General features: G+C 39.3%; 1 protein-coding gene across 5 annotated transcripts in view; it reads right to left on the bottom strand.

Annotated features, from left to right (window-relative positions):
- Positions 1-13,081, bottom strand: part of kdm6ba (lysine (K)-specific demethylase 6B, a) — a 140,884-nt gene that overhangs the window by 72,128 nt on the left and 55,675 nt on the right. For all 5 annotated transcript variants that reach the window (XM_077499582.1, XM_077499587.1, XM_077499584.1 and 2 more), the window contains one exon: positions 7,943-8,004. The gene's annotated coding sequence lies outside the window, so the exon portion shown is untranslated. The remainder of the gene's footprint in view (positions 1-7,942; positions 8,005-13,081) is intronic.

The raw sequence follows: 13,081 nt of genomic DNA, 5'->3' as shown, positions 1-13,081 counted from the left end.
TTCATCCTCAACATCTTAAGATGAGTCACACCAAGTTTGAAGATGATCGGATAAACTCTGTAGGAGGAGTTCGTTAAAATATGACCCCTATGAAATGGCCCAAAAAATGGCAACACAGTCCAAAGTAAATAAAAATGGCGGACATCCTGTTAGGTTTAGCATATGGTTCAAAAAGAGTTTTTTGTACCTCGAGGGCTGTTATATACCTCTACAAATTTTGGTAACTCCAGGTGAAACGTACAGCCGGGTATGCTTTGTTAAAGAGGAGTTTTTTAGCTCAAAATGTGATGCCCGGCCCCTGGGGGACTTCCTGTTGGGTTTAGCACAGGGCACCAAGAGACTTTTTTGTACATCTTGGGCTGTTACATATGTCTACAAATTTTCGTAGCTCTAGCTGCTTCGTACAACTGGCAATGCTTCTTTAAGGATATTTTTTTTCCTTTGCAAACAGTGCATGCCATGACAACAGCGTGCGACGAAATACAAAGCTTTCAATAACTTTTCATCTTCAACATCTTAAGATGAATCACACCAAGTTTGAAGATGATCGGATAAACACTGTAGGAGGAGTTCGTTAAAATAAGACCCCAATGAAATGGCCAAAAAAATGGCAACACGTTCCAAAATAAATCAAAATGTCGGACTTCCTGTGAGGTTTAGCATATGGTTCAAAAAGAGTTTTTTGTAGGTCATAGCCTGTTACATATGTGTACCAATTTTCGTAGCTCTAGATTAAACGTACAACCGGCAATGCTTCATGAAGTAAGAATTTTTAAACTCTAAATTTGATGCGTCACCGACGTCATATAGTATATCAAAAACTTTAGATTTTTTACAATGATGTTGTCCCAGGTGTTGAGATGGTCCATCCCAAGTTTGAAGTTAATCGGGTTAACCGTGTAGGAGAAGCGGGCAAAAGTATGACCCCTGTAAATGTGCAAAACTGGGCCAAAATTGGACAGTCAGATGAACATACCTCACTTTCTGTCTATTTTAGGGTACACACATCAAAGAGGTTTTTGTTCATCTGGATGTGCTACGGGTGCCACACAATTTTCGTCGCCATAGGACAATCGTAGCGGGACAGGGATCCGTTTAACCTATGTAGGTGGCGCTATGGAGCCATTTTTCTGTTATCATGTATGGCGACTTTAAAATATCAAATTTTTCGCCAGGCCTGATGTGCGTGTAAAGTTTGGTGAGTTTTCGTTCACGTTTAGCGTCTCAAAAATGCGATTGTTTGCGGAGAAGAATAATAATAAGAATAATAATAATAAGAATTCCTACAAAAACAATAGGGCCTCGCAGCGGCACCGCCGCCGCCGCTGCTCGGGCCCTAATAATAATAAGAATTCCTTCAGGAACAATAGGGACCTCGCAGCGGTCGCTGCTCGGGCCCTAATAATAATAATAAGAAGAATTCCTACAAAAACAATAGGGCCTCGCAGCGGCACCGCCGCCGCCGCTGCTCGGGCCCTAATAATAAGAAGAAGAATTCCTACAAAAACAATAGGGCCTCGCAGCGGCACCGCCGCCGCCGCTGCTCGGGCCCTAATAATAAGAATTCCTTGAAAAACAATAGGGACCTCGCAGCGGTCGCTGCTCGGGCCCTAATAAGAATTCCTTGAAAAACAATAGGACCTCACAGCGGCACCGCCGCCGCCGCTGCTCGGGCCCTAATAATAGAAAAGTATGAAAAAGGGATGCGTTTGGTTGATCTCGCCAAAGAATATGGTCGTAATGCATCTACAATCGCCACATTATTAAAACAAAAGGAAGCCATAAAAAGGTATAACACCTTCCAAAGGCCTCGCTATAATTTCGAAGAGGAGGTCGGCAGTGAACGATGAGATGGAGAGGTTGTTACTCGTGTGGATAAAGGAGAACGAGATGGCTGGTGACAGTGACCGAGGCCACCATTTGTGAAAAGGCAACTGTCATTTTTAATGACCTCGTGAAGGAGGATGCAGGTGAGGGAATGTCGGCGAAAGAACACTAGGAGTTAACCAGAAAAAGTGTTAACCAGTCGGGCGATCGTTCATTATGATGACGTTTGCCTTGGACATTTCCGAAGGATTGTTAAAAGCCGACAAAAGCAAACGTCCTTGGATCAGTTCTTCACAAAATGCCAGGCAAAAAACACAGAGAGAGAACATGAACCAAAGAGGACAGAAAAAAACGATGAGGACAGCAGTTAAAAAGTTAAATTAGCATCTTTTTTATTCTTTACTCTATTCTTTGTTGTTTTTTTTGTTTTGTTTTTTAAACATTATGCACAACTCTCATTATTGTGCAATAATCTAATTGGAACATGTATTTGTTACATGTTTTGATGCATTTTTATGCGTTATAAAACATTTATGTCTGAATTTTGGGAGGCTTGGAACGGATTAGGGCATTTCCATGGAAAATGTGTCTCTACTTACAAAATTTTCTACTTAAGAACTTTCTTCCAGAACCAATTAATTTTGTAAGTAGAGGTACCATTGTATGTGTGTATATATATATATATATATATATATATATATATATATATATATATATATATATATATATATATATATATATACACACACACACACACACACAAATATACATACATACATATTGAGGCACTAGTACAAGCATTACAATAAATCAATACATTTTTATTAATAAAATTAATTAATAATTAATTAAATAAGAAATTAGTAAATACAATAAATTGAGTTTCTCCACATATTGACTCTGTTCACAAATATATTATGTTCCCCTACATATGACCATTTGCGTGGATTTGAAACATAGAAGGGCCAAAACATGCCTTGTGAAAATTAAACTACACTAAGAAAAAAACAAAAACAAAACAAAAAAAAACTGGCCACCAGAGGGTGCAAGAACTGCACAAGTGGAAATCTCTATATACACGGTTGTTATTGCATGAACCCCAAGTGATCTTGTGGTCTGTCGGGAGCATATTTTCGAACATGCAACGCACGCGGTGTGAATTGCAGTTCTTGCGGAAGCCGTACGGAAAACGCACGGCGTCCTTTCCGCAGCCAGTGAGAATTGGGCTTTAGTCTAGTCTCGTCTAGTTTTAATCGGATGAAAAAGGTGTGTTGACAAAAGTATTTTTGTTTAGTTTTTGTTGACAAAATGAACACTAGTGAGCACCAACGAACAGACATTATAGACCAGTCCCCGAATATTATAAACCGCTAACGAAGGTCAACCTGGGCCGCTATGATAAACGTCAAAGACAGTTTCCGCTCCCGATTACAAGCCAGGGTCACGCCCATAATGCTTTTCAAAAGTGTTTCTTTTACATAGCAGGCAAAGATCATCTCCGAGGCACAAAATGTACCTTTCTCACAGGCCACAAATCATTTCTATCCCATGTAGCAATTTTTCATAGTCTGTAACAACAGCCAAGAGCAACACTGGTCTTGTGTGTGTGTTTTTGCATGTTTGTAAACACAAAAGCAACTATATTTAGCACACCCTGGCTCAGCGGGGGACAAGGAGCGGCAAAATTATCAGGGAGAAGAATGGGAGGGATGATGCAGAAGAGGATGACATACAGGATAATCACCATAATAACTCAGATGTCACACACTCACACGTGGCTCCTTTTGGTCCCAGTGACAAAGAAAAAAAATGTAACGAGAACATTGTGAGCAACCTTTGTGCCTCAACAGTTGTGTTGGCTCACATGACAACACGACTGTGGCCCATTGACAACAGAAGATGTTTTGTAAGACGGAGTAATGAAGTGTGTGCATGTGGCACTGGGGTCCATGGGAGTCCATTGTCAAATGGTAGTAAAATAGTAGAAGTAGCACATTGTAGTATTTACAGTGAACCGACTAAGATACAGTTATATTTGCTGTTCCCGCAAAGCAAAGAGAATAGATGCCTCTGAGTATTGTTGTATGCATGTTGCATGTGGTTCGGCTCTGGGTGTGGCACTTTGTTGGAAAGTTTATAATGACTTTATCTATGCTATATTTCAAACCCTTTATCACTCCTGCCTATTTTTTGGCTGTTTTTGGGAGCAAATGAATTAAATAAAAAATGTTTTCTGTGGGCCTTGAAACCTTTTCTCTTTGATTTTATGTGCCAGATTTACATGACTTGAACTTCAAGCATTATGAGTACGAGTGGGAATTTTAAACATGTTGAAACTTTTTGGTCTCTGTGTATTTTAATTGTTCACCAATTGCGGGTGGATCTGGAATGCATTTCCTATGATGAAAAGGGGTTCTAGCACTGCACCCTGAAATGTGTTTGCATAATACAAATATTGTTCCAGCCCAGCCAGCCACCTTATATGATGAAAGGAATATGACTTTATGACTGGCAGATGTGGGAACACACACCCGCACACACCCACGCACACGCAGCAACGCACCCCATACACGCTGCGTATGGTCTGACGATATGAAGCCGCAACAAAGGACGCTAAAGCGTGGCAATCAGTCATGGAGGTCCAACTTTGTGTGTGGCTCAGTGGGCGACAACTGCGCGGTGATCACCCTGAATAATGACCGAGTGCAAAGGAGGGATGTGTTGAATTCAAGACAAAACAGCTCAGTTCTCACACTCCATATACACTTAGGAGAAATTCCCGCCACACCAGCTGTGTGTAATTCCAGAAATAAACATTAAAAAAAAATTAAACTTGCACGACAGCTTGTGTGCTCATTGGAGACTGTCTGTCTGTCTGTCTGTCTGTCTGTCCCCCCCGCTACAGATGGCGCTTTTCTGCCTCTCATATGGAGGCCGGTGTGCACGTGGGACCCACGACTTGAGTATGAGAGACGGCGTGAGTCAGCCTTTTGGGTACACTGACAGTCTGACAGACACAATCATTAGAATAATGACGATAATAACAAATAAATAAAATACAGTCAACCCCCAGCTACCTCACAATTCATCAGACGTCAATGCTAATTTCTGTTAGCGTCTCAATGGCATTCTGTAGAATATGTCAGCGCTAAGCTCGTTGCACTTTAATGTTTTGGTTGAACATTTTGAAGAGAAACAGTTCAATATGGAGGCCAATTATTGCCTTGACTGATTTCATGAATGAACTGAATGAAGGCGATGATGCAATCGTGCCAATACCTGTTTTTGAAATTGTTTTGTTACGTTAAAGGGCTAATTGACTCATTGAACAATTTTCAGCAGTGCAAAGTTAATATTTTGTCCAGAATGAATTTGATAACCATTATTTTTCATGTACAATTAATACTTTTAAAAAGGAATGTTTCTACTTGCTGTTGACTGATGATGACATCACCTGTGCTGAGGAAGTAAGTAACCACAAATCATGGCTCAGCTGTTTTCTGGGTTTGGTCAGTAAACTAAGCCATGATTGGTCGTTACCTACTTCCTCAGCACAGGTGATGTCATCATCAGTTCACAGAAAGTAGAGAGAAAAAAAAAAAAAGACTTTTTAAAGGTATTAATTCTTTGGCTGCCAAGTTCAGCAATTCCCGAACCCTACAAACAGACTGTAAAGCGCCACCGTCAGGAATTCCCGAAAACTACGCTTTTAATGGGAATTTACAGAGTAAAGCCTTGGCCAGCTGAGGTCTCAGTTTTAAACTGATCCTGTACTGTAATGACTAACTATGGCCATTAGATGCCAGTGACGACTTCCTTTTGCGTCATCTCAACCCACCCCCAGTGGGAAGAGGAGGGGGTTTGACGTTAGTGGCTGCTTTTGCCATCAGACTTGCCTCACGGGCTTCCGTTGATCCCAGACGAGGTGCGGCGAGTCATAGACGTTTTATGGTCAGCCCAAATCATCATTAGGAGTGGAAACAATCCGAGCGTGAAGAATATGATGAGACAGCAAATCAACATCCTCAGATCCAGCTAGAAATATGCTAAGGTAAGCGCTAACTTGCTACAAGCTAACTCGCTAACTAGCTTTCACTAGTTCGTAGGGGTGTTAAAAAAATCGATTCGGCGATATATCACGATACTACATCGCGCGATTCTCGAATCGATTCAATAAAAAAAAAATCGATTTTTATTTTATTTTTATTTTTTTTAAGAGCTCAGAATTGTTCATTCGGTAGTCTTACCGATTCAACGTCTTATCATCATTGCCTTTTTTTTATTTTGTGTGTGTGTGTGTGTGTGTGTGTGAATCGATTTTTAAACTTCCATTTTTAATGGAAAAATATTCAACAAAACGTCTGACTTCGGGTTAGGATTCACACCTTGAGCATGGAAGAATGTTATATGAACGGAACATTAAGCCTTAATATTTTATTTTAATGCTGTTCAAACATGAAACAGATTACAACCTCGATAAGACTGAAATTTCAGATAAATAAATAATACATTTTCATATCAATCTTACACTCTACAAGCTTACTGATTAGTATTTTCTAAATTTGAATGAAAAAAAATCGCAACAATCGACTTATAAATTCGTATCGGGATTAATCGGTATCGAATCGAATCGTGACCTGTGAATCGTGATACGAATCGAATCGTCAGGTACTAGGCAATTCACACCCCTACTAGTTCGTCAAGCGTTTGTGTAGAGCTGACAAAACAGCACGTGTAAATGTGCTGATATACACGATTACAACTGTTGCCTAACTAATGTGAATGTACAATTCACAGATCGTGCATCTTGCTAAAAAGCTCCGTTCCCAATCATGCATCTTCAAGTGCATCTACAAGTTTCGGACCACCGCAGCTTATCGGGCAGAGGGGTTAAAACAAAAAAAACAAAAACAAAAACACACACACACACACTTCATTACACAGCTGCAATTAAATAAAATAGAAAACATTCTGAAAGTAAATATATATATAAATATATTTCTATTATTTACAGCTCAGAGAGCCAGGAGTATTGCAACTCCCACCAGATCCAAGAAGAAAGGTAAATATATACAGTTTTTGCATCACACTGCTGCAAAATAAATAATTACAATATGATCATTTCAATTTGTATTTGCACATCATTGCCTGAAAAATTCCGACTGGCACGCAGCAGGCATGAAGTCTTCCTTTTCACTGCAAGTTAGTTTGTAAATAGTTTGTCAAGATAGTCAAATTGTTGTACTGTTTACTGTAAATAAATTATTTGCCATCAAAAAACACTTTTTATTGTCGGTGTTAAGTGTTTTATGGAAGGAAAGCGCTCTTCAGGTGTTTGTGGTGTACAAAAGATTAAAAAAAACAGCGTCAAAATCACTGCTGTGCATGAAATACATCTTTTGACAAAAAGCCTCTTTTCTCAGACTTTTCGTCCAAAAGACAGGATTTCGCTCAAACCAACCTGTTTTCTACTGCAGATTATGGAAAATCTGAATACACTAGAAACACACTTTTTTTTCTGCTGAAAGATGAGACTTCAATCTTTCATTTGGTAGTCTCCGTGTTTACGTAGACCTAACACACAATTTTCTGTGGGCCTTGAAACAGTCAAAACGCTCTAAATCAGCTGCTACTATAAGTGATCTTTTCTGAAAATGGCTGCCAAACAAAGAGTTAATTGTACATAAAAAATAATCAAGTTACCACATTAATTATAGACAAAATATTAACTTTTTAACCACTAAAAATGGCTCAATGAGTCAAATATCTCTTTAAGTTTAGCCACAACGCAAATAAAAACATGTCATATGGTCTCTCTGAATCCACCTGTAACCCCAACATTAAAGCTTCCTGTATGACCATATTTGGCACTGTGCAAAAAACAAAAAAACAAAAAAAAAAACGCCTGGTTATCGAATAATCCATTTCCACTTTGACAAGAGGTCACATAAGCACACGTTTGACATCTTACACAATCCTTTGTGTGCGAGATATTTGTCATTGCACGCCCAATTATTACGCAACCTCGCGCTTGCAACACATTTGCCGTCATCGGTTGCCAAAAGAGCCATATGCATATTTTCGCAAATAGCAAACAAAGAGGAAGCAGCCTTACCATGTGACCATGGGTATTGCAGTCCGTCAAGCTCACCAGGCCGCCATCATACATTCCGCCTCCTAAAAAACATAAAAAATAAAACACAGAGATGTAAAAGAAGTAGAAATAATAGGAACGTCGAGACTGAGGTACTGGGTTCAAAGGTTAAGAGATCAACATTTCAGGTGTGTGACTCATTCATAGTGTCATTGTAATGCCGCTTGGCAAGAACAGGTGGCCCACCTGGCGTCCCTCCACCTCCGCTTGCATCATGAGCACACACCCACACACACACCCCCACACACACACGACACCTGTGAAATGTGCTCATATCACAAACCACACCTACACACCTTGTCTTCAAAGGACACTCCTCCCCCTTCCTTTTGAAACTTCCCATAGAAACAACCATGATAAAGTCAAACAGACACAAGAAAAAGAGTTGTTTTTCCACAGAGGATCAAGAATATATGCCTTGAAGTTATGTTATATTGGCTACCCACACGATTTTGCTGTTCAAATATCCGTTGCTTGAAGCATTCCCGGCCTGGGGTGTTGTTGTCTGTGTGCCATGTGTGAAACAGCTTTGTCAATACAGACGCACATACAGTTGATCTCGCAGCCTGGGAGGGTCCAAAGCCTCCTGACCTTTGAACTGGAGTTCAGGAGGTCTCACCCTTTCTGCGCCAAAGCTGGCCTCGCTGTCGTGCACATGTGTGCGCAGGTGGGCGAGTATTTGCGCATGCACGTATTCCCACGGGCAACACGGTCATAAAACGAATCAAGTAAGCAGAAAAAAAAAATGTGATGGAAGTGCAACAATCTTGAAGCCAAAGAGCTGCTCGCATGACCAAGGAAGGCATTAAATCATAAAGTGAGCCTTTTGACAAAAGGTTCACTAGCAACTAGGGCCTATCAGTAGCACTACGCTTCATTTACAACCCAAATGTAAAGATTTGCTTCATAAAACGTGGCAGCTATTGAATATTTTTGTATTTGGGTATATTACTGACTAGGGATGCCACGATGAGGGCAATATCGTGATATCGTGATATTAAAACTGCCACAATATTGTCGTTGTCATGTTCACAATATTTAAAAGGAACACATCTGTTAAAAAAAAAAAAAGTCAGGTTGATTTCCATTTGTGCAATTCTAGCACCCTCTAGTGGCTAGTTTATTAGTGCAATTTAATTTTCATTAGGGATGTTTTGGCCTTCTATGTTTAAAATCTATGCTAATTGTCAGATGAAGGGGAACCTAATTTGCTTGTGAAGCGATCAATGTGTGCTTGCATTACCAAGTAAGTGCCTCAATATTGTTATTAGAGATTGTAGATGGTTTATATGCATTGCTACGGAAGACCAATATTGTGTTTTGTTTTTTTTGGGGGTTTTTTAGTATGAGCTCTCTTTTTTACAATATTATGATCTTTTTTAAATATCGCCAACTATATCGTGATAATTAATGTATCGTGGCCTTCATATTGTGATATCGTATCGTGATCATCATCAAATATTGAGCTAAAATAATATTTTTGCTTGGTTAAAGAACAATTAAGAATATGCCGCTCACCACTCAGAAGCCAGTATCAATTGCCCACCATACCCCCCCCCCCCCCCCATTTACTATAAATGCCAACAAAACAAACTTAGCACACACAACTAGTCGAATCCTTCCAAATTGACCAGAAACGACTACGTCTGTACTAAAATCATGTTCTCCATTGTTGTTTATAGCCAAAGGCTAACGATAGCTCCTGGTAGCTAACCGTCCATAAATTTGTTGACTTATATTGACTATATATACCAACTAGGGGTGTGAATTGCCTAGTACCTGACGATTCGATTCGTATCACGATTCACAGGTCACGATTCGATTCGATACCGATTAATCCCGATACGAATTTATAAGTTGATTGATGCGATTTTTTTTCATTAAAATTTAGAAAATACTAATCAGTAAGCTTGTAGAGTGTAAGATTTATATGAAAATGTATTATTTATTTATCTTATAGAGGTTGTAATCTGTTTCATGTTTGAGCAGCATTAAAATAAAATATTAAGGCTTAATGTTCCGTTCATATAACATTCTTCCATGCTCAAGGTGTGAATCCTAACCCGAAGTCAGACGTTTTGCTGAATATTTTTCCATTAAAAATTGAAGTTTAAAAATCGATTCACACACACACACACACACAAAAAAAAAGGCAATGATGATAAGACGTTGAATCTGTTGAATCCGAATACCGAATGAACAATTCTGAGCTCTTAAAAAAAAAAAAAAAAAAAAATCGATTTTTTTTTTATTGAATCGATTCGAGAATCGCGCGATGTAGTATCGCGATATATCGCCGAATCGATTTGTTTTTAACACCCCTAATACCAACAGAACAAACTTTGCACACATGACCAGTCGAATCCCTCCAAAATGACCAGAAACTACTACGTCTGCACTAAGTTAATATTCTTCAGTGTTGTTTTTAGCCAAAGGCTAACAATAGCTCCGGGTAGCTAACTGTCCACACGTTTGTTGACTTACTATTTATTATAAATGCCAACAAAAACTTCACGACCAGTTGAATGCCTCCAAAATGACCATAAAAATTGTCATTGCGACGGCCTTGTCAAAAAAGCGTCACTAAGAATGACCATTTGTCGCCTGCTCTGTGAATTTTAAGTAGCAGGCGGCGTGCGCGAGCCCACACGGCGTGGTGAGCGGTGTTAGTCAGTGCTGACTCAAATCAGTTGGCCGCCTTCAAGTTGGGCTGGCGAGTCTCGTTGCCTTCATCAGACTCGCACACAGGAGCTCTCTTGCTCGTTCACACACAACAACAGCAGGCGGTCGTTACATTCCCCGCTTTCCGCGCGCATTCACTTCACATTGACGCTGAGCCTCAAGTGAACTCGACTCAACAAAGCATCCTATTGACATGACGCGACACAAGGAGCACTATTTGATCTTTATTTGTGGTCAAGGTCGTCACTTTCCGCCCAATCAGTGCGCACGTGCCAGTCCGGACGTGGCGGAGCTACAGACAGGTCAGAGGCGTGTCAGGCTCGCATGTGGCCGAGGCGTTTTTTTTTTTTACTAGTGACCCGCAGCCAAAAGATCACACGAGCACCTCGACCAACTACAAATAAAGCACTAACAACAATTCTATCACTCACTTACCACTTCATGTCGATAACATGATGTAAAAATGCATTCTTTATCCTCTGCCAAGAACGCATAATATTACTGGAGTTGACGGAGTCGTCGTAACAGTCTCCTTGCATATTACTAATAATTATTTGTAGTATGTCAGTAGGTGCGTTTCCATTACCCTCAGTTTTGCGCAAAAGGCATGTTTCGCAAAAGTAAGCTGGTAATGGAAACACCGGATTTGCGAAAAAACTCAAATATCGCAAAAAAGTTTTTGCGCCCTCATGAGGTGGTTTTTGAGACGTATCGAAAAAGAAGCATTTCGCAAAAGTGTAATGGAAATACTTTTTGCGCATTAGTAGTCATGTGACACCCGCCCGCGGTCACGGAGGAAAGGACTGCAACACGTTGTTTATGTGTATTTTTTATTAAACTTGCAATTACTATTTGTTTTGAGAATTATTAATTTCGGGTTTGTATTTTAGTTTTACATGCTGAAGTGATTTGTATCGGCTACTGCACGTCAAAAGAGAGAGAGGTGTAATCGAGCGAGCCCCCTTCGAAAAGTTGAAGGAGAGGAGAGCTTAAAATCCTGTCCTGCCATGTCTGATAAATTTAGCAGAAAACATCATAAACTTTCAACAATTTGTAACCCGCTTTTTACCCAGCTTCTGCATGGGAACAACAACATTTTAGGATTACAGGAAGTAGGAAGTACTGTGCCACGATTGCTTTCGTGTCGGAACTGCTTGCCTACTTCCGAGGAAAACACACAACAACACCAACACTAAATGCCCGAAACCGCCCGGTGAGGGGTGAGTGTTTTTTTTTTTTAAAGTAATATAACTACACCGGGCGTCCGTCTACCGTAAACATCATGAGCACCTCCTACAGAACAGCGAGGTCTCGCGAGACGGGACATTCCGAGAATTGCGCCTCAGAAGAGAAACTCTCGTCAATGGAAACACCGACAATTCGAAATTGTACTTTATCGAAATAGTACAATATCGCTTTTATTTTTGCGAAAAAGGGTAATGGAAACGCACCTAATATCATACTGGCCCCATGTGGCACACACCATGTGGCACACACAACAGAAAGAGCAACACAATGTTCATTGAAGTGACTCAGAAAATTGTAATTCTTCTTATTTAAAAAAAAAAAAAAAAAACATGACAAAATGAAGTGGTCATCATGGACTTGTTCTCTTTCCACACAAGGGATAAATTATTATAGTTTTGGAATTTTTCATTTTAGTTAGTTTTGATTTTTTTTTTTTAATGGAGTTAGTTTTAATTAGTTTTCAGGGTGGTTCTGTTAGTTTTTATTAGTTTTAGTTTTTAATAAATGCTTAGTTTTTAGTTCAGTTTTAGTTTCAGTATTATTTTTATTTATTTATTTTTTTAAGTGTGTGACATATTTAAAAACTACCATGGATGGAAGCGACGTCATGTGAAGGTGCTTTTCTATTGGCTGTTGCTCGATGACATCACTTCTGTGTGACACACTTTCAAATGTCCATTCTCCGGTTAATATCAGAATAAATTGACTTAAAATCATATTCAAAATCATCCCCAAAGGCTCGTACATTCAATTAATTCGCAAAGACTAAAACATAGGACTTTTTTCCTATAATTATAGTTAGTTTGAGTTTTGTTTTTTAAATGTAGTTCGTTTTAATTAGTTTTCATGGTGGTACTGTTAGTTTTGATTAGTTTTTGTCATTTCATGAATGCTTCGTTTTAGATTCGTTTGCTAGTTTCAGTATTAGTTTTAGCTTTTGAAAATGTGTATTACTTGTGTGTAATATTTAAAAAACAGCATGGGAGCGACGTCATCTGAAGGTGCTTTTCTGTTGGCTGCTGCTAGATGACGTCACTTCTCTGTGACACATTTTCAAACGTCCTTATTCCGGTTCATATTTTAAAAAAAAAAAGATTAAAAAAAAAAGAAAAAAAAAAGACTTAAAATCATATTTAAAATCATCCACAAAGGCTCATGCATTCAATTAAT

This window comes from Festucalex cinctus, chromosome 16 (genome assembly GCF_051991245.1).
Source record: "Festucalex cinctus isolate MCC-2025b chromosome 16, RoL_Fcin_1.0, whole genome shotgun sequence".
In the NCBI taxonomy this organism is placed as follows: domain Eukaryota; kingdom Metazoa; phylum Chordata; class Actinopteri; order Syngnathiformes; family Syngnathidae; genus Festucalex; species Festucalex cinctus.
This window is presented reverse-complemented; position numbering and strand designations above follow the sequence as displayed.